The sequence below is a fragment of the Sus scrofa genome, chromosome 7 (assembly GCF_054392235.1).
Source record: "Sus scrofa isolate SSC_HxYL_T2T_F1_AM1 chromosome 7, Sscrofa_HxYL_maternal_Yorkshire_Landrace_v2.0, whole genome shotgun sequence".
Taxonomy (NCBI): Eukaryota; Metazoa; Chordata; class Mammalia; order Artiodactyla; family Suidae; genus Sus; species Sus scrofa.
Window position 1 is genome coordinate 101,071,818 of NC_139389.1, and position 18,518 is coordinate 101,090,335.

An 18,518-nucleotide genomic window follows, 5' to 3' on the forward strand; every position below is an offset into this window, starting at 1 on the left:
AGACTAAGAAGTCACCTGGATGAAGACTCAATTCCTGGGGTTCAGCTATGAATAAAACAATTGGTGGACTTAGCAGATGATGGGGCTTGGTACAGTGTCAAGAAGAGGGTATAAGATGCCCAAGGACACTTCCATATTATTTAATAGTTGGACGAATTTATATCCTACAACAGATCTACCATGCGATCTGGCAGTTCCATTTCTGGGTATATATCCAAAGGAAATGAAGACAGGATTTTGAAGAGATACAAGGACTCCCTTGTAGCATTACTCACAATAGCCAAGATGTGGAAACAACCTCAATGCTCATCAATGGATGAAGGGATAAAAAGATGTGGTATATATACAAAATGGAATTTTTATTCTACCAGAAGAAAGGAGGGTATCCTGCCATTTGTGACAACATAGATGGACCTTGAGGGCATTATGCTAAGTGAGATGTCAGACAGAGAAAGACAAGTCCTGTATGATATCACTTACATGTGGAATCTAGAAAAGTCAAACTCATAAAAAACAGAGAGTAAAATGATAGTTTTCAGGGGCTGGGGGGATAAGACTGGTGCTATTTAAGGACACAAATTTGCAATAAATAGTAAATAAGATTTAGAGATCTAATGAACAGTATAATGAATACAGACAATATTGTACTATTATAGAATTATATAATGTGATAAATATTGCTACAATGGCATTGTACTATAATATATAAATATATTTAAATAACATACACCTTAAATTTACACAATGTTATATATAAAATGTCTTCAATTAAAAAATAAATAAAGCTCTTTCCACCTGTGATGAAAAACAAAACAAAACAAAACAAAAAAAGATGCCAAGGAACAATGTAATGTGCTTGTGCCCTCTGCTGCTACATCACTGAAGTTTGCAGTTAGTGAGTTTTAGATACCCACATAGACTGGTGCTTGGTATCTTCCTCTGCCCCTTGCCATTTCTTTGCCATTTAGTGGGGAGCAAGGAAACTAGCAAAATCCAGCTTAAAGGGGGCAATAATCAGGATGTTGAGAGCTAAGTGACCGTAAGGGAAAAAGACTTGAGCTATGATGAGGGCTAGATATCAGAAGGGGTTAGTGTAGTTCTTGGTGATGTGCAGCAACTGAAACTAAAATCTGTCCTGAAACACATGGATGTCTTGTGAGGAAGAGGCTGCACAAACAACCCTGCTCTAGGGACTTTGCATAACCAGGAAGAAATATTTCTTTAAAGCAGGGATAAAGAATATTTGGCCTTGGGTCCTATAGAACTGTCAGAGTTTGAGTGTGTGATTTTAAGTTCATCTAGCTGTGATAGCTATAAATAAACAGGGCTCATGTGTATACAAACATAAAAAGCACCTCTGGGTGTCTAAATATATTTGGGGAAAATAAATTTAGAAAAGCCTGAAATTCCAGCAGCAAACAAAGGCTCCAATCACGAAGATTTGGATCTTACTGAGACCACATCTTTATTTTCAAGCTCACAAAGCCAGAGATACCGAGGACGTACATGCTTACCAATCTTGCCAACAGTAAATATTTTCAGTCTGCAAGGTGTTGATTTGAGTTTTTGTTGTTTTCTTTTCCCTATTTAAAGCCAATTCATGTATATGTGACTATTGTGACTAGATCCCAACCCTTTCACTTCCTTCAAGATTTTGCTCCAGAAAAATTCTCTTTCTTCTCTTACATCATCAGTTTTTCTCTCCTATTGGGTCATTACCATAAGCATATGAACATGCTATTATTTCCCCACCTTTAAAACAAACAAACAAACAAATATTCTTTTAGCCCTACTTTCCCAACTAGCTCTGGCTCTATTTTTTTTGCTCTCTTTTGTAGGAAACTCCTCAAAAAATGTTTTGTATACTAGTAAGCATTTTCATTCTCTCTTACTTCAATCAACTTCTTGTTCACCAAAGTACTTTTATAAAGGTTACCAGTTACTCACACATTCCTAAGTCTGATAACTTTAGTTCTCACTTAACTTGATCTACCAGCAGCATTTGGCATGATTTGTCATGCTTTCCTCCTGGATCCACTGTCCACTGGCTTCCTGGGAAGCATGGTCTCTGCTTCTGCCCCAAACCCTGTGGTATTATAACCAGGCAGGGCCCTGTGGGGCTCCTGGGTACAAAAGCCTTTCTGTGCCCCCCATCTCTTGTTTTTAGGAAATGGGCCTCATTCAGTCTCCATGACCTTCCCTGAGTTCCAACGGGCAGGTTTAGACAGTTGCTGATATGGGAAGGGGGGAAGGGAGGGGATGCAAAGACAAAGGAGGAATAGTCAAGCAACAACAGTACTACAGTCTTGGAGTTGGGTCCTGGTTTCCCCTCAAGGATTACACACAATAATATAGGCATCTTATACACCTAAGAGAAACGCTGCATGCCTTATGCTTCTTTTAGAAATGAATACTTTAAAATTGAACAGCTTGGGAGTTCCCACTGCAGCGCAGCAGAAACAAATCCAACTAGGAACCATGAGATTGCAGGTTCGATCCCTGGCCTCACTCAGTGGATTAAGGATCTGGCATTGCCATGAGCTATGATATAGGTCACAGACGCAGCTCGGATCCCATGTCGCTGTGACTGTGGATGTGGCTGGCAGCTACAGCTCCAATTCAACCCCTAGCCTGGGAACCTCCATGTGCTGTAGGTGCGGCCATAAAAAAGACCAAAAAAAAAAAAAAAAAAAGAAAGAAAGTTAGTGGCAAGCTATAGACTGGAAGGAGATATCAACAGTACAAATACAAATATCTGACAGAGATCTTGTATATAAAATATATAAAGAACTTCTACAAAACAATAAGAAAATATGAGAAAAATGCTCAAACAGGTACTTTATAAAAGAGAAACTCAAATGTTCAATAAGCATATGAAGAGAAGTTCAATAATATTATTCACTGGAAAAGTACAATTCCCACAGCCACTGAAATAGCTGAAATCTCAAAAACTGACAAAACAATTTTTAGTGAGGATGTGGAACAAATGGAACTCTCTTATATTACAGGAAGAAGAGAAGTTAGATAATCATATTGGAAATACCTATTAAAGCTTCAGTGACTCTGCGTTCATGGAAAAGGCATCCTTATATCATGGCACCCAAGCCCTAATATACCTGATCCTAGGGGCATTCAAATGGAGGCAGTTCCAGCTGGCTTCTCCTTGTATCAGTGCTTCCCAGAGCACTGGTTCAACATGATCAATACAGACTCCTGGGCTGAATTCTCAGAAATACAGATTTATGTGGAAATAGTAGGAGATAGGGCCTGAGAATATGTATTTTTAACATCTCCCTAGAATATTCTAATTTGCAACTCAGTTTGGGAAACCACTATAGGCTACTATTTCTAGACACACAGACTCTTAACTCATTTCTACTGTGTAAATCAGCTCTTTTTATAATTTGGGACAGAATTTGCATTGCAAATATAATGTCTTTATTACTCATTCTTATATCACCCCCACCTTCATTTAAGTGATATACTAAAGATCCAAAAACCAAGCCCAGTAACTCTTAGATTTCCCTGAGAAATGAACTCTCTTTTTCTGGTGGTATTACCTGGTCTATATATGCAAGTTTATAGACGTGAAAGAGAACAAAGCTCCTCATTTTGTAAGCAGCTAACCCTTCTCCCATTCCCTGGAGGTCGCTGAGTCTTATACCAGGGTCACACTGACAGAAGGGTGGATCAGGTGGGACTTAGTAATTTTACGACCTGTTTTAAGAGTCCAAGTGATGCAGTGGAGATAAAAGTGCTAATCAAATTTCATGCTTCAAGGTGTGAGCTGATTACTGCTGAGCTGAGAGGGGATTTATTTTCATTGGTTCTGACAGGCTTAGGGGGCCGGGTGCTCTCCGTGCAGCTTCACATACTACTGACCACCAAAGGAGGATCCATGAGTCGGCTGCTTGGTGTCCTCTGGCTGGGCTCCTGGGGTTTCTTAGATCAAAGGCAGAGGGATCCCATAAGAGAAACTTCAGAGGCAAAAGATTTGCCGGCAAAGAATGACAGGGGCTGTGTGCAACGTAGCTGGGGGAGCCCTAGAGAATCTGTGTACCAGGTTAGGCCCCAACCGAGAGAGGCAGGAGTACCCTGATGACTCTGCTCCCTTCTATCTGGTAAGTTAACGTCTATAAGAGTCAGTTTCATCACTTGTGAAATTGAGATAAGAACAGTACCTGCTTCTTGTGGTGGTTGTGAGGATAAAAGGGGGAAAGATTGGATTACAGGCTAGGATTACAGTAGTGCCCCCAAAACTATTCAGCTGACATCCTGGGAGACATTAGAGCACAGACCTTGGATGCAATTCTTATGCTTGATATCTCTGTGTAGTTAAGATCTTTGGCTCTGAATCAGAGGCATATAGATACACCAAAAATCTAAAATGTTTTGTTTTTGTTAAGGTAACTATAAAGCCAAAGGAACCATAAATCTAGCAATTATTCAAACTCTAAGACAATTCCTGGGCCCCAGAACTCGCACCAACAGGAAATGAGCTGCTGGTACTGACATCCAAAAATTTTGTTCTCTCAGTGCTCACCTAGAATACCGCCATGGAGGACAACAAGCTAGAAAGATCCTTCCAGAAGCAGACCTGGGAATTGAGTGGTAACCCAAGAATGGGGATAATAGTCATAAATCCATCCTACCCCCAGAACTTCTTCAGTTTTAAGGATCCTCTCAGGTACAACTTAGATGAAACTAAGCTATACTTTCAAGTGTACCACTCAAGTCCACTCCAGGATGCTAGGGTTCAAGCCAGTCCTCCTGCATGTAGGCTGATGCCTCTTTCCTCTTCCAAACTCATCCTATTTTTTCTTTTAGATCTTAGATAAAATCAATTCACCTCTACCCAAAGTCCATAACCACTCCAAGTCACAGAACACTTTCTTTCTTCAGAATTCCTTATAACTCTCTTTACTAAGTATCAATATTGTACATGACTATAATCTCTATCTTTATTAAAATGAACAAATATAAAGTAATATATTTCAGAGGAAAGAGCTCTGGCTTTGATACAGGCTCTGGCATCACCACTTGTTAGGTGAGTGAACTGTGGAAAGTTCCATACTCTCCCTAAGACTCAGGGTCCTCATCTGTTAAATGCAGATAATAAAATTTTGTAGGTAATTCTAAAGAGTAAAATAACACATGTAAATCACCTGACACACAGCAGACATTTAATAGACTGAATCTATTAATACTGCATCATTTAATTTTTCATATGCTCTGGTTTTGTATATCTAACTAAAGCATAAGCTGTTTAAGGACAGATTTGAGCCTTGTACATTTTCATATTCTTCATAGGTTCATGCCCACAGTTAGTGTCAAGAAATACTTGTAACTATGGACTTAAGTAACATTTAGGGTAAATCCATTTTCTTCCCTTTGGTGAATTCTAGTCTAAGTCTTTGTCTCAATAGCAAATGCAGTGTCCTTTTTCAAATAGTTCTGGAAGGAGATGATCATAGAGCATAGATTCCAGTTGAGATCTGGACTCAGCCATCCAGATACTGAAAATCTAGGGATGTGTGGCAAGAATAAAAATACAGCAAAAATTAAGATATGGACTAGAAATCTTTCTGTTTTCCAATGGAAATAAGAAAAGAATGGACAAAGTATACCCAAAAGGAATCAGGACACTATGTTGAAGAATCAGAGACCAGTGGTAAGAAAGACTATAACAGAGTCAGGTCTTCTGACTCAGGCTCCAAGTTTTTATCTGGTAGCAATAGAGACAGGCATCAATTCTGGTCTGATCCCCAGGTGAAGCAGAAACATGGAGGCACATGACTGAGGTGTAACCCCAAAACTCACCCCAGACAGATACTGACACATGTTCTCCCTTAAAAACTAAAGAAGAAGTAGGAAAAAAAAACCCTTCAAGGTATATAATCTGATTTATTTTTGATCTTCTCCAAGAGCAGCCATGTTCTCTTTCTATAGTCCTAAAAAAAGCTAAGTATTGAGATTCCAAAACATAAACACAGAAGGAAAGGGTACTGCTGTTAGGTGGTGTCTAGAAGTCCAGTCAACTCAGTCATTCTACATTTGCATCCCAGAAAAGAAAAATACAACTATCTTCCATTAACCCATCAACTTCCAAGTGGTCCTTGGGCCATTTCCTTCTTGTTCTTAGTGGTTTAATGATCTTTCTTGAAAGACTGCTGTGTGCACCAGGGGGAAACATGTCTTCCCAGGCCAAGCCCTGTTCTCCCATGTCTGGGGTGGTTTCCCTCATTTACCACTATAGTGCCTCATGTTTCCCCATCTTGACTTCCTCTTCTGCCATCAGACATTGCATCACCATCAGCCTTGAAAAAGCCTCATAACTCAGGATGACAATATTGGGACCATTAAGCCCACATACATCAGCAAAACTGCCTCACTGCTGTCTCCACTCCAGGTTATAAAGATATGTCATAGCACACATAGGCCCCTTGAGCACTGGACTTGACAGGTTGTGCTTGGAAGGCCACATCTAATACCAAAGCCATTTTTTACTCAACAACCTCAAAATGCTGCACAGTAATGCTGATGGTGACAGCCATGGGCATCACCCTGGCATGGCCCATTGCTTAGATCTCAAAACGGGTGATCAGATCTAGCATACTTTGAAACACATATCATACACATACCCTGAAACATGAATATCAATTCCCCTTACTCATGATTAGGGAAAATCCACAGCCTATCATGTAAGAATTCACTTGCTTTATTTATGAATAAACTGATCAGATGGTATAAAATCAAGATCCCCAAATCAAGTCTAATAATCCCCCAAATTCCCATATAACAAAAAAAAATTTCTGGAAACTAGTAGGGAAGACGTTCTTCCTGGAGCCCATAAAGTTTGACCTCTATTGAAACTACCAAATTTCAATGACCCGCAGGCTGGCTTCTAAGCACCCTTAACTACTTCTTGTCAGCCCCACATCCCAACTTCTACCTCCAGGCAAATTAGCAAAAGTTGATGGATGACACAGTGTCAAAAACACAGAGATGACTTAAAAGCAAAATGGCAAAGTTGAGAGTATACACATCAAAATTCACAAATATGCATGACATTTGCCAAGAAATCTATCCATTTTTTTCAGTGGCACTGTATCCAAAGGTTACAAGAGGGTACAATTTCATCTCTTGTCCCTCTCTAGGGCTTGGTGATGACATCTTAATTGTGAAATGTTCTATAGCTTGAACAAACAAACTTTAAGATCTTAGTTTAACACATACTGGCCTTTATTTTGAATTAGGGCTCTCCTTCATTTTCATATCACATTTTTACCAGTTTAAATTTCTCACGGAGATGTCCATTCAAATTACCACTTTCCAATACAACTTTTGCAATGGGGGAAATGTTTTGTTCAATAAAGAAGCCATTTGAAATGTGGCTAGTGCAACAGGGAACTAAGTATTATTTACTTTTAATTCATTTTAATTTAGCCACATGACAGTAGTAACTACTATACTGGGCAGCACAAATTCTAAATGCTCATAACATGGGACTATATTTGCTTCCCCGGCAGGCCCTAGAATGTCAACCCAGCCAAAAATGCTGACACATGGATGAAGAAGAGAAATTTAAATGAGACTCAGACACATCAAGTACCAAAATGAATCTGGGACAGCCTCCCCAGATTCAGAGTTTAGAAAAAAAATGCTTAGTTGAACTGGTTCTATAATTTTTGGATCCCCCCCCCCTCAGCAAGATGAAGGCTATAAAAAGGAATCAAAGTGTGAAGAGGGAAGAGGGTGTGATGAAGAGATGCTTTGGAGAAACTGACTGACTGCTACCTTGTGCTCTGCTTGGAATCCTTTCAGTTTGGTAGGGCAAATACAATAAAGATTACCCACAGACCCATAAGAGAGCTGGACTAGACCTTGTTCTCCCAAGAAGACTTCCTGGGAGGGCAAGGGACTTCAACAGCAGGCCTTGGGTGGGACGGACCCAGTGGCAGCACTGATTAATGTTTAAGAATTGATTTCCTGGGAAAAAACCAATAATCTCTGATTTTTTGCATTTTTTCAATTTCCTGAGTGTAAATACTCCCATCATGGCCAATTTCCAGCTACCAGTCTGAAGTCCCTGAATGTACAGTCAGGAATAGATATGTACAACCCATGTAAGCCAGCTCAAGCATATTCTTGGGTGGGCCACCAGTGGGTGGGCCAGTGACTCTCAAGAAGCATCTTGTCTGAGGAATGGAGGCCATCTCCACAGTGCAAGACTTGCATGTGAGAAGATCCCAGTGATGAGTGTGTCTGCAGAACCCAGAGGAAAGAATGAATATGATAACCTTGCAGACAGAGAGCAAAAAAGTCATCAAACCAAGTCAGACCTTTCCCTTCCTCTCATCTGTCCCCCCTGCCCCACCCCTTCAGCCCTTGTAGGACATAAAATAGCAGTTTGGGAGTCTGTGAGAAGGTGAGTGGGAAAAAGAACAGAAGCTACTCACAGTCCTTTCCTTAAAATCAGGCAACTGCCAAGGAAAGACAAGGGCCTTAGTCCAGGAGAGATGAGGGAATGTCTCACCTCTGAATGAAGAAGACGGAGGCAGCGATTAATATCACCAACTGGATTTTACAGTTACTGAGTTGAGACTGTGTGTTGGGACTTAAAATGACTATAGGACTATGAATTATTTTCCAGTTTTTCCCCTTGGGAAAAGGGGATGAATTTAGAGGGATAATGGGAGGCAAAAATTAATAATTATGAGACTGAGTTTTCATTGCATCGTGAGGTGTACATGTTCAGCATTAAAAAATAGAGTCGCAGAGTTCCTATTGTGGTTCAGTGGTTAACGAACCTGACTAGTAACTATGAAGTTGCGGATTTGATCCCTGCCCTCGCTCAGTGGGTTAAGGATCCAGCATTGCTGTGAGCTGTGGTATAGGTCACAGACATGGCTTGGATCCTGTGTTGTTGTGGCTGTGATGTAGGCCAGCAGTTGTAGCTTCAATTCAATCCCTAGCCTGGGAACCTCCATATGCTGCGGGTGCAGCTCTAAAAAGACAAAAGACCAAAAAAAAAAAAAAAAAAAAAAAAAAAAGTCAGGTTTGAGTATCTCTTCTTCTCAAATCTTCATCTTCATGGCATAAGAAATCAACACCACCAAGGATAATACGGATCATGGTTTTGTTTTGTTTTTTTTTTTTTTTAATTGAGAGACAAAGTCTAATATTTGGAGCAGGATAGCAGCAAACATGTCACATACTCTAAAGTCCCTGACCTCAATAATGTGTGCATTTGCACAGTGGGATGGTGTTTAAATAAAACCACCAAGGTGGGAATGAGCATATCTCCCCTGATGTGTAGGACACAGCCCTATGAAATCTTCAGCTGATCATGTCTGATAATTTTATTTTTCCTGCAAAAATAATTTTTTAAAAATATCATAATTAGCAGTTATTTCAAGAAGTATTCCAAAGCTCTAAAATCTCAAAGGAGTGTTTGTTCACTTTCACTCTCAAAGTAAGCACCCACCTCCCTACCCTTTGGGAGTGGGGGCAAGGTGAAGGTGGTGACCGTATACAGGCAGTAGCAGTCATGGTAGACTGGTCATGGGAGCTGAATACCCCTGGCCAACAACTAGGCTCCAGTCTGACTGCCACACTTACAGGCCATAGATTCTAAGAAAAAACCAAAAAGATAAGCCTATAGGATGTAAAGGATCCTACAATTAGACTAGAGCTACAGGAGCTTATTCTATAAGGACCATTTTTTCTATTTACAGCTTAAATTTAAAGCTGAATGCTATCTGTCGGCCATAAAGTGACTACTTCATCACCATCAAAATCCAGCCTGGTGACCAAGGGAGAGTTTCATAACTCTCACATCAAAGTCAGCAGCTATCCAGCTGGTCAACCCCTTCCTAAAATTCAATGTCTTTGCATGAAACCCTTCCTCCCAGATCCCCTATGGTGAAACAACCAAGGGAAAGAAGAATGTCGGGATCTCCCACTATGACATGAGATAAAATATGAACACAAATCTATTCTTTTCCTCCAGCCCCAGATGCTTTACTCTAGACGTTCTTTGTCTGCTGGATAGATGCTTTAAGGGTATGGATGTTGCCTTGTCTAAACTATTAGAGAAGCTGAGCATCAAGTTGAGGGCTCAAGAAGAATAGTAAGACTTGACAATGTTTGGTGACCACCCAGAGGTGCCAATAGGAAGAAAATGACACAGATAGAGAGAAGCAATCTTTTTCTCTCTATCCAGGGTCAGTAGTGATAGGAAATGTCACATAAAATGCTGCTGCTTCCTCTTCCACTCATGGCAGGTGCCACCCTGAACCCTCCCTCTTTTCCTTCTGATTTTAAGCAGAAACTCGAATATTCTTAAAACATTCTGGTTCTTGGAATTATTTGAGAGTTGCCAAAAAGTACTGAGATCCCCAGAATAATGTGTATATGTCCATGCTCAGATATTTCCCAAATCCTGCATATAGTTTTAAGGAGGTTCACAGATAATACTCACCTCCAGCCAAAGTCTGTGGACCCAGATTTTGGTAATAGAGACTCAGAAGCCCTGTTTCAAGGCAGGTGTTCTGGTACTAATGCCCTCTGAGAGCACCACCCGGGAAGATTATCCCTGCCTCCACCACACTCCACCCCACCTCCTCCAGCCGGCCGGGTTTCAGCACAAGATTGCTTGGCAGTCGAACTGGCACCATACACCATTCAGAAGTTTTCTTTCCTGGGTGTAGGGGAAATAGCCAAATTCCTTTAAGCAAAACATGTCTTAGTTATTGATTTTTCCACTTGAAGGTTTTTCGAATCCCTGATTAAATCATAAACTGCTGCATCAGCCATATATTTGATGCTTCAATCCCTGAACCAAACCTCAATTTCTTTGGGACACGCACTTCAACTCAGATGCAGTGAGTTCAGGGTCTACATATATCATTCTTTAACTCATTTCAGCACTAACATTTATTGAGTACCTATTAAGTTCCAGGCACTATTCTGGGCATACGGCAATGAAGAAAACAAGCCTCATCTTAACTCATTCTCTTCCAAAATAGCAATTCTAACTACTGTTTCTTTTTAAAACAGTGATAATAATTCTTATAATAACTACATAAATTACAGTCTCTGTTCCAATATTTTATATGCATTATCTCATTATTTCTCACAAGACTTGATGAAGCAGGTATTATTATCATCCCTATTTTACAAATGTGAATATTGATCCAAAAAATACTGCTTAAGTAATTTACCTAAGCTAGGGAGAGGCAAAGATAAGATGTACTATCAGACAGTTTGACTAAACTTCTTCAGACTCAGCATCCCAGGTTGTGGTTGTAAGGCAAAGTTTGACAATGCAGTACCAATGAAATGTGAACAGATGTCCCTCCAAAATTAATCTGGCAGTGTGCACATATTTAGGTAGACCCGGGGGTTATCTGTGGTTCCCAAGAGGCTCACAGTCAGCATGAATATAATTAGGAGGCACTGACAACTTTGTTAAACAGAGATGGTTTGGTGATCCTAGAAAAAGGTAAGATGTGCATGGCTAGGAATTACTGAAGGATTACTGGACTTGAACTGGCAGCCAAAGGACAGACAAGTCAACAGTTATTTAAAAATATGTTTTTTAAATATATATATATATAGATTTTAAAAACCATCAGGAAGGTCAAAGGATGGCACCATGCAGAAAGGCCACAGTGATCAGCCACAGCCAGTGCTGCCGGAAGGACCAGGGGTTCAAGGCTGAGAAAAGAACTTTGAGAAAAATTTCTAGAAGCAGTGAGTCAAAAGCCAGGTTTCCCAGGTTAAGGAAGAGAGATACAGAAAGAAACAGTAAAGCTTGTTTTGCATGAATTCAAGAAATTTGGCAGGAAAAGGCAAGTGAGGAATGGGATGGTAACTGGACAAGGCAGAAGGTCAAGTGAAGCTTTTTCACATTGGGAATATCTGCTTCTATTTAAAGTTGTTATGAAAAGAGTCAGTGAAAAGAAAAAGACCTACCTATCAGTGAGGAACAAGTACATAAAGAAGGAAGATTCCTTGGGAGTTAGAAAGCCTCTCACCTTAGAGAAGAGGGACACCTGTTTTCTAAGCCTGGGAAGTTGAGCGGATGGTTCTGGGACAGATGTAGGGAGGAATGATGGTCCTTCAGGTGTGTAGCCTTAATCATTCAAATCAAACAGGTGAATCTGGGAAAAGAATGGATATGTGTGTATGTATAACTGAATCACTTTGTTGTACAGCAGAAATTATCACAACATTATAAATCAACTGTACTTCAATAAAACTTGAATAAAAAATGTAAAAAAAAACCATGATGAAAAGAAGAGATGATTATAATCCTAAGGTAATAACTGGAGAAAGCACAGGGTAGGGACTGACCGGTCTGAAGAAAATACTTTAAAATAGCAGTTTCCTATATCCATGGTTTCCAAAGATCCCAGTTAGTGCTAATAGGCACAGGTGAAACTTAGGACTGAGAATAACTGAAAGCAATAGCTCCTAGACAGGAGTTCATATTTTGCAGCCTCTGAAAGTTATACAATTTGGGTGTCCCTCCACAAAAAATTTTGCTCATATCAAGTTAGGTCCAGGGCTTTGGAAGGGGCCCTGAAGCTTCAGCTACATTAGCTTCACAGCAAATCCATCTCTGCCAAGTGGATATCAAACCCAGAGAGGAGGTTGCTAAGGAACACATACCTCTTTAGCATTAGGATCACAGTGGCTGAGATAAGACTGAAAGCCCAATTTGGAAAACGTGGTGATCCAGAGAACAATTATTTGAAGGCACTATGATAAGATATGAGAAAATGGTGGGGGTGGTTTTAAAGGAGACTTTTGGCAATCTAAACCACTGAAAGAAACATTTAATGTAAATTCGAATATTTTGCCTATCAATCTGTCAATTAAAAAAAACATATGAATTCAGCCCTCACCTAGCACATGTAGCACCTACAAAAAGACACCTATATAGGCAGACAAGGTGGAGAAGTATCTCCTCTGAGCAGGCAGAGCCTCTGTAGGTAAATGGTGTAGCAATCAGGGGGAGCTTTGGGATAAGGTAAAAAGTATTTCTTTCTCTCCATGTGGTGTTTCACTCGCAGGGTGCAAGGCTGGGCAAACAAAATGCAAGCTGGACTGCAGACCCAATTCATCCTCTTACCTAGGTACCTTTGTGCAGTGTTCAAACTGCACAACCAAACATGGCGGGTCCTGCATCTATAGGCATAGTGATTTTAATAGTACACCTAAAGGGACTTTAAAATATGCAATTCTCTGGCTCAGAATTATAATCTATCTTAAGAAAAGTATGAGTGAAAAGATAAAGATTTATGTAAAGCCCATACATGTAGCATTTATGTGGTGAAAAGTTGAAAACAACCTGCATGGCCAATAGTAGAACACTGGTTAATTAACTGTGACTCAGCCTTACAATAGAATAGTAACCATCCACTGTCTATTAAATGACCTTTCAGTGACAGGAGGAAATGTTCATGACATGATTCTAAATTAAAAAGCAGGAAAGAAAATGATGCAGAATTTTAAAATGTCTACATCCATGAAAAAGATTTCAAAAACATCAAAAGTAGTTATGTATGCATAGATGGATTAAAAGTGATTTTTCTTTTATGTTAACACTTTTCCATATTAACATTTTTTTAAACTTTGTAAAAGTCATGCTAATACCCCCATTACCAGTACACATTTTTAAATGATATTGAGACTGCAGGACAGAGACAAAGTGGGAGCAAAGGGTAAACGTTGCCTTGACCTCACAGGCATATTGTTTGCACCTCATTGATTTCTGCTGCTCATCGAGCCCCAGCGCCTGGTTGCCCAGCTGCACTCTGCTTCATTGCTCTCCCTGACCTAGAGTGATGGATGGCAATTAAAGGAACATGGCATCTCCCTATGACTGTCACTACCTTTCAAAGCCCTAGGAGCGTCTCTGTGTGCTTGAGCACTAAGACAAAACAGCTTTGGGTCACTAAAAACACTTTACCTAGGAACTACCTTGGAAAATGAAGATAATGTGAGCCAGGCTGGAGCAGCTAATTGACTAAGCTACTTACTTCCAGATTTATAGGACACCACTGCTAAGTAATTAAATTTACGGAGCTATTTCCACAAGATATTAACTTTACGTAATCCTCACTAAACATAAATTGAGAGCGGAGTTTGGGTTTTGTTTGTTTTTTCATTTTGGAATCAGTAATTAAAGATTATTCAATTATGATAATGTGTTTCATTTAGGAATGGTCTTTGTAGCTGAAGCCTGATGAATACTAGGTAGCTTGGGTGATAATAATAATTTTAGAAACTCTCCTGTAAAGTTCCAACTAGAGGAAACATGGTCTCTCACTTTTCTATGGTTACTTCTTCTCTAAACCTTATTTCAGAGCTTTTTAAATTCAGGGTAGATTTTCTCCCCAGGCTTAGAGATGGATAGAATTACTCCTATGCTCCTGCTCCCACCCCCGGCCCCCAGGGATCACTTTAGTACATTGTGGGTGGAACTGGGAAAGGGCTTCAGGTTTAATAATCATGGTTAAATAGTGGCATTGAGTGGTTAGAGAGAACAGTTCAGGATCCCAGGCCCACAAATCTCCAAGCGATGAAGGAAGCAGGCCCTCTTGGGTCACCCTGGCAGGTAGGGCTGCACAGCCCGGACTGGCCTCTTCTCTTCCAAACTGCGCTTGCCTCAGGCTCCCCAGCAAATATTTATTGAATACTAGATGCTGATGCACATAACATCCCTGGTGACCGCGTTATCAGAACTCCTTCTGGCAAGCACTTAGCAGCCACTGGAGCATAAGGCAAATCCAGGTACAAACAACTGACAGGCAGCCAAATTACAGAAGTCAGGCCTCTCTCCTTGCTCTAAGCTCTCTCTTGGGGGATCAGGGTTGCTGCATCACATAGCAGAGGGAACATAGGCTTCTGAAAAAGGCTAGACCTAGGTTTCAAGTTTGTTTTGCTAAATCTCAGTTTTCTCATCTGTCATAAAGAGATGATACCATGTAACTCCTGGAGAGTATTGTGAAGTCAGCAAGATACCAGATGTGTGTAGCACAGTTCCCTTCCAGTATCAGTTCCCTTCCACAGCTGGCATCCAGCTCCCAGGATCCTCCTTTCATTCAGTCCTCTGTGGCTATACTTTAGAATCACCTGGGAAACTTGTAAAAAATATAGCTGCTTGAGTACTGTATTAGTTATCTATTGCTGTGTAACAAATCAGGCCCCAGCTTAGTGCTTTAAAAAACATACATGTATTATCTCACAGTTTCTGTGGCCAGGAATCGAGACGTAGCTTAGCCAGGTGGTTCTGATTTAGAGTTTCTGATGATGCTGCAATCGAGGTGTCTGCTGGGGCCTCAGTCACCACCTGGCTAAGCTGCTTAACTCTCTAGGTAACTCTGGTAGGCCCCCCAATGTCAAAACCACACTCTATTATTTCTCCTAAGTTGATATGGGGAAAATGGAGTAACTCAGGCTCTTTCTGCCTAGCTGCCATTCTGTTCCAGTGGGGAACGATGAAGCGACTGTTATATAACAATAACTATGCATGTGCATGCACAGGAGAATGTGATGGCAACTACCACTATGTCATGCCTTGGCAAACTGCCAGCTTTGTTCTGTACTAGAATAAAAGGCAGATGGGACTTTCTGTGCCATTGCCACACCTTGTGAAACCAACAAAGGGATGTCTGACCTACCCACAGCACCTCAGCTCTTCTTCAGGTTGCTGGAATCTAAATTGAACCTGCCTTGCCTCGAAAGACTGCAGGACAGTTGACTTCTCTTCAGCCCAACATTGTCAATTTACTACCCTTCCTCAACATGTCCTTAAATGGCTCATCATCTCTTGTTGCTAAATACTCTGCGACCATAGCAGTCAGTCCAGAAGCAGGGGCAGCAGGCTTCACAGGGAAGTAGAGCCCTCTGGGGTGCAGGGATAAGAGCGGCAGTGGGGTTGAAGGCCAGTTACACCCCAGCACCTGAACGTAACACTATATAAACACTGGAAGGCCCTGGAGCTCCTGGGGCAAGTGGTTAGGGAATGGCCAGGCAAAGTCAGAAATTAGGACTGCTGGAGGGGCTGCACATATGCTGCCAGCAGGTCCGAGAACACTGATATGTGACCTAGAGCAAGGAGACCCCCAATGCAGAGGCAGTCTGCTGGCTCAGCTCCAGCTGCCTACTGCTCTTTCCCCTGGTGAGATCTATTCTAAAACACCTCCCTAAAGTGCCGCAGGTGATGCCAGCCAAAAACAGCCTGAAGTGTGAATTCAGAGAACAGGCAGCCCCAGCTTCCTGGCAGAGGCAGTTCCCCTAACACAAGCTGCCCTCAAGCTCTCTTCCAGTAAGCAAGCATTCCTGGCTCATTATAAATTTGGCATTGCCACCCACAAGATGAAGTTGCCTACCACAAAAGTAAACATGAAATGATTATGATATACACATCATGGAGGAGTAAGATGTCCATCATCACAGATGGCTTATTCATCTTTGTATAATGAAACCCAAACTGTAATTGTATATAGTTCCAGCCTGTTCTCTCTCTCTCTCTGTTCATAAAGTGTCTGGCTTCGTCTGTCTGATCAATTGCTGCCTCTTTGGCCCTCTGGTCCTTTGGCCTTTTGTAGCACAGAACATAGAGAAGAGAGAGGAAAAGAGTGAGAGTTCAAGAGGGCTAAGCAGGGGAGACTGAAGAGAGCAGGGAATATTTTATAGTACGTAAGAAAAATGGATGGAAGACAAAAGGGTTGTAAAAAGAGGACTGCTTCTCAGAACTGTGAGTCCTTTTAAAATGTTCAATAAATTTTTTTTAAAATGTAGATATTTGGAAATTTCCTTTTAGTTGATAGACTATGCTTTTTGATCATGATTATGTCTTGAGACTGGATCACGGTGGCCCCCGCTTTAATGGGGTTACATTACTATGCATTTCAGTGTCCACATAGAGGAGTAAACCTTATAAAGAGTTCATGGCACTCCCAATAGGCAACATGGCTCACAGGAAGCCACATCATAAACATTTATACTTTTGAATTATATCCTGTCAAAAGTAGGGAGCCAGTGAAGAATCTCAAACAGAGGAGTAACAGGATTTGATCTGGGAGCTGCAGATGATGTGACATTTATAGAAAGGGAGGCAAGGAAACTAGTTAGTAGGTGTTAGCCCTGGTGAGGGATGATAAGGACCTTGCTAAGACAGTAACAGGGGGAACAAAGGAACTAGACATCAGGAATATTTAGGTGATAAAATCAATAAGACTTAGTGATTTACTAGATCTTTGATGGGACAGGGAGTCAGAGGTACTGTGAAGAAGAGGGAGGAGTTGAGGCTGACTCTAGGGTCCAGCTTTGGTGTCTGCAGTAGGAGGTCACAATAGACTTCATAAATACAAGTAACTCAGAAAGGGAACAAGTAAGTACTGAACTCTGGTTATGGCAAAATTGATTAGAAAGCACTTGATTACTTTCCTTAAAAAAGACACATGCACCCACATGTTCATTTCAGCACCATTCACAATAGCCAAGACATGGAATCAGCCCAAATGTCCATCGACAGATGATTGCATTAGGAAGATGTGGTATATATACACAATGGAATACTACTCAGCCATAAAAAGAACAAAATAATGCCATTTGCAGAAACATGGATGGAACTAGAGACTCTCATACCGAGTAAATAAGTCAGCAAGAGAAATACAAACACCATATGATATCACTTATATCTGGAATCTAATATATGGCATCAGTGAAACTTTACACAGATACGAAAATCATGGACTTGGAGAATAGACTTGTGGTTGCCAAGGGGGAGGGGGAGGGAGTGGGATGGACTGCGTGCTTGGGGTTAATGGATGCAAACTATTGCCTTTGGAATGGATTAGCAATGAGATCCTGCTGTGAGCACTGGGAACTATGTCTAGTCAATTATGATGGACTATGATAATGTGAGAAAATGGAATGTGTACATGTATGTGTAACTGGGTCACCACACTGTACAGTAGAAAAAAAATTGTATTGGGGAAATAATTGAAAAAATAAAATTAATTAAAAAGAAAGCACTTGGTTACACACAGTGGCAATGCGTGGTCTTCATGATTCTTGATACCATTATATTTCAGCATTTACAACAGGTTTTTCTCAACTTTATAAATCTGAAATATTTGTGTAGCAATTTATTTTCAACAATGATTAGGTTCTGCCATTCTAATCACTGTGAATACCCACATCACCCACAGCTCCCAGACTGAATTCTGTGACTTTGAAATTCTTCACTGACTCCTCACTATTTACAGACATAAATGTTTACAATGTGGCTTCATGTCTGACCACCAGTTGAGTCACAGTGCCTCTTTGGAGTGCCACCACCTCTGTAAGTTTACACCTCTGTGCCTTTACTCAGGCTTTCCCCACCACTGCATTGCCATTCCATCACCATTGCCAGCCCCTAAGCCCCTACTTAGAGGGGAACTACTGTGTATGCTGCACCAGTTCAATTACCACCTATTCTAAATACAATCACT

General features: G+C 40.8%; 1 protein-coding gene across 6 annotated transcripts in view; it reads right to left on the minus strand.

Moving 5' to 3' along the window:
• The window catches only part of LOC102159623 (uncharacterized), a 412,972-nt gene that overhangs the window by 131,697 nt on the left and 262,757 nt on the right, over positions 1-18,518 (minus strand). For 2 of the 6 annotated variants that reach the window (XR_014810988.1, XM_084969529.1), the window contains one exon: positions 12,042-12,167. The exons of the other annotated variants lie outside the window; for them this stretch is intronic. The gene's annotated coding sequence lies outside the window, so the exon portion shown is untranslated. The remainder of the gene's footprint in view (positions 1-12,041; positions 12,168-18,518) is intronic. 6 annotated transcript variants of the gene reach the window in all.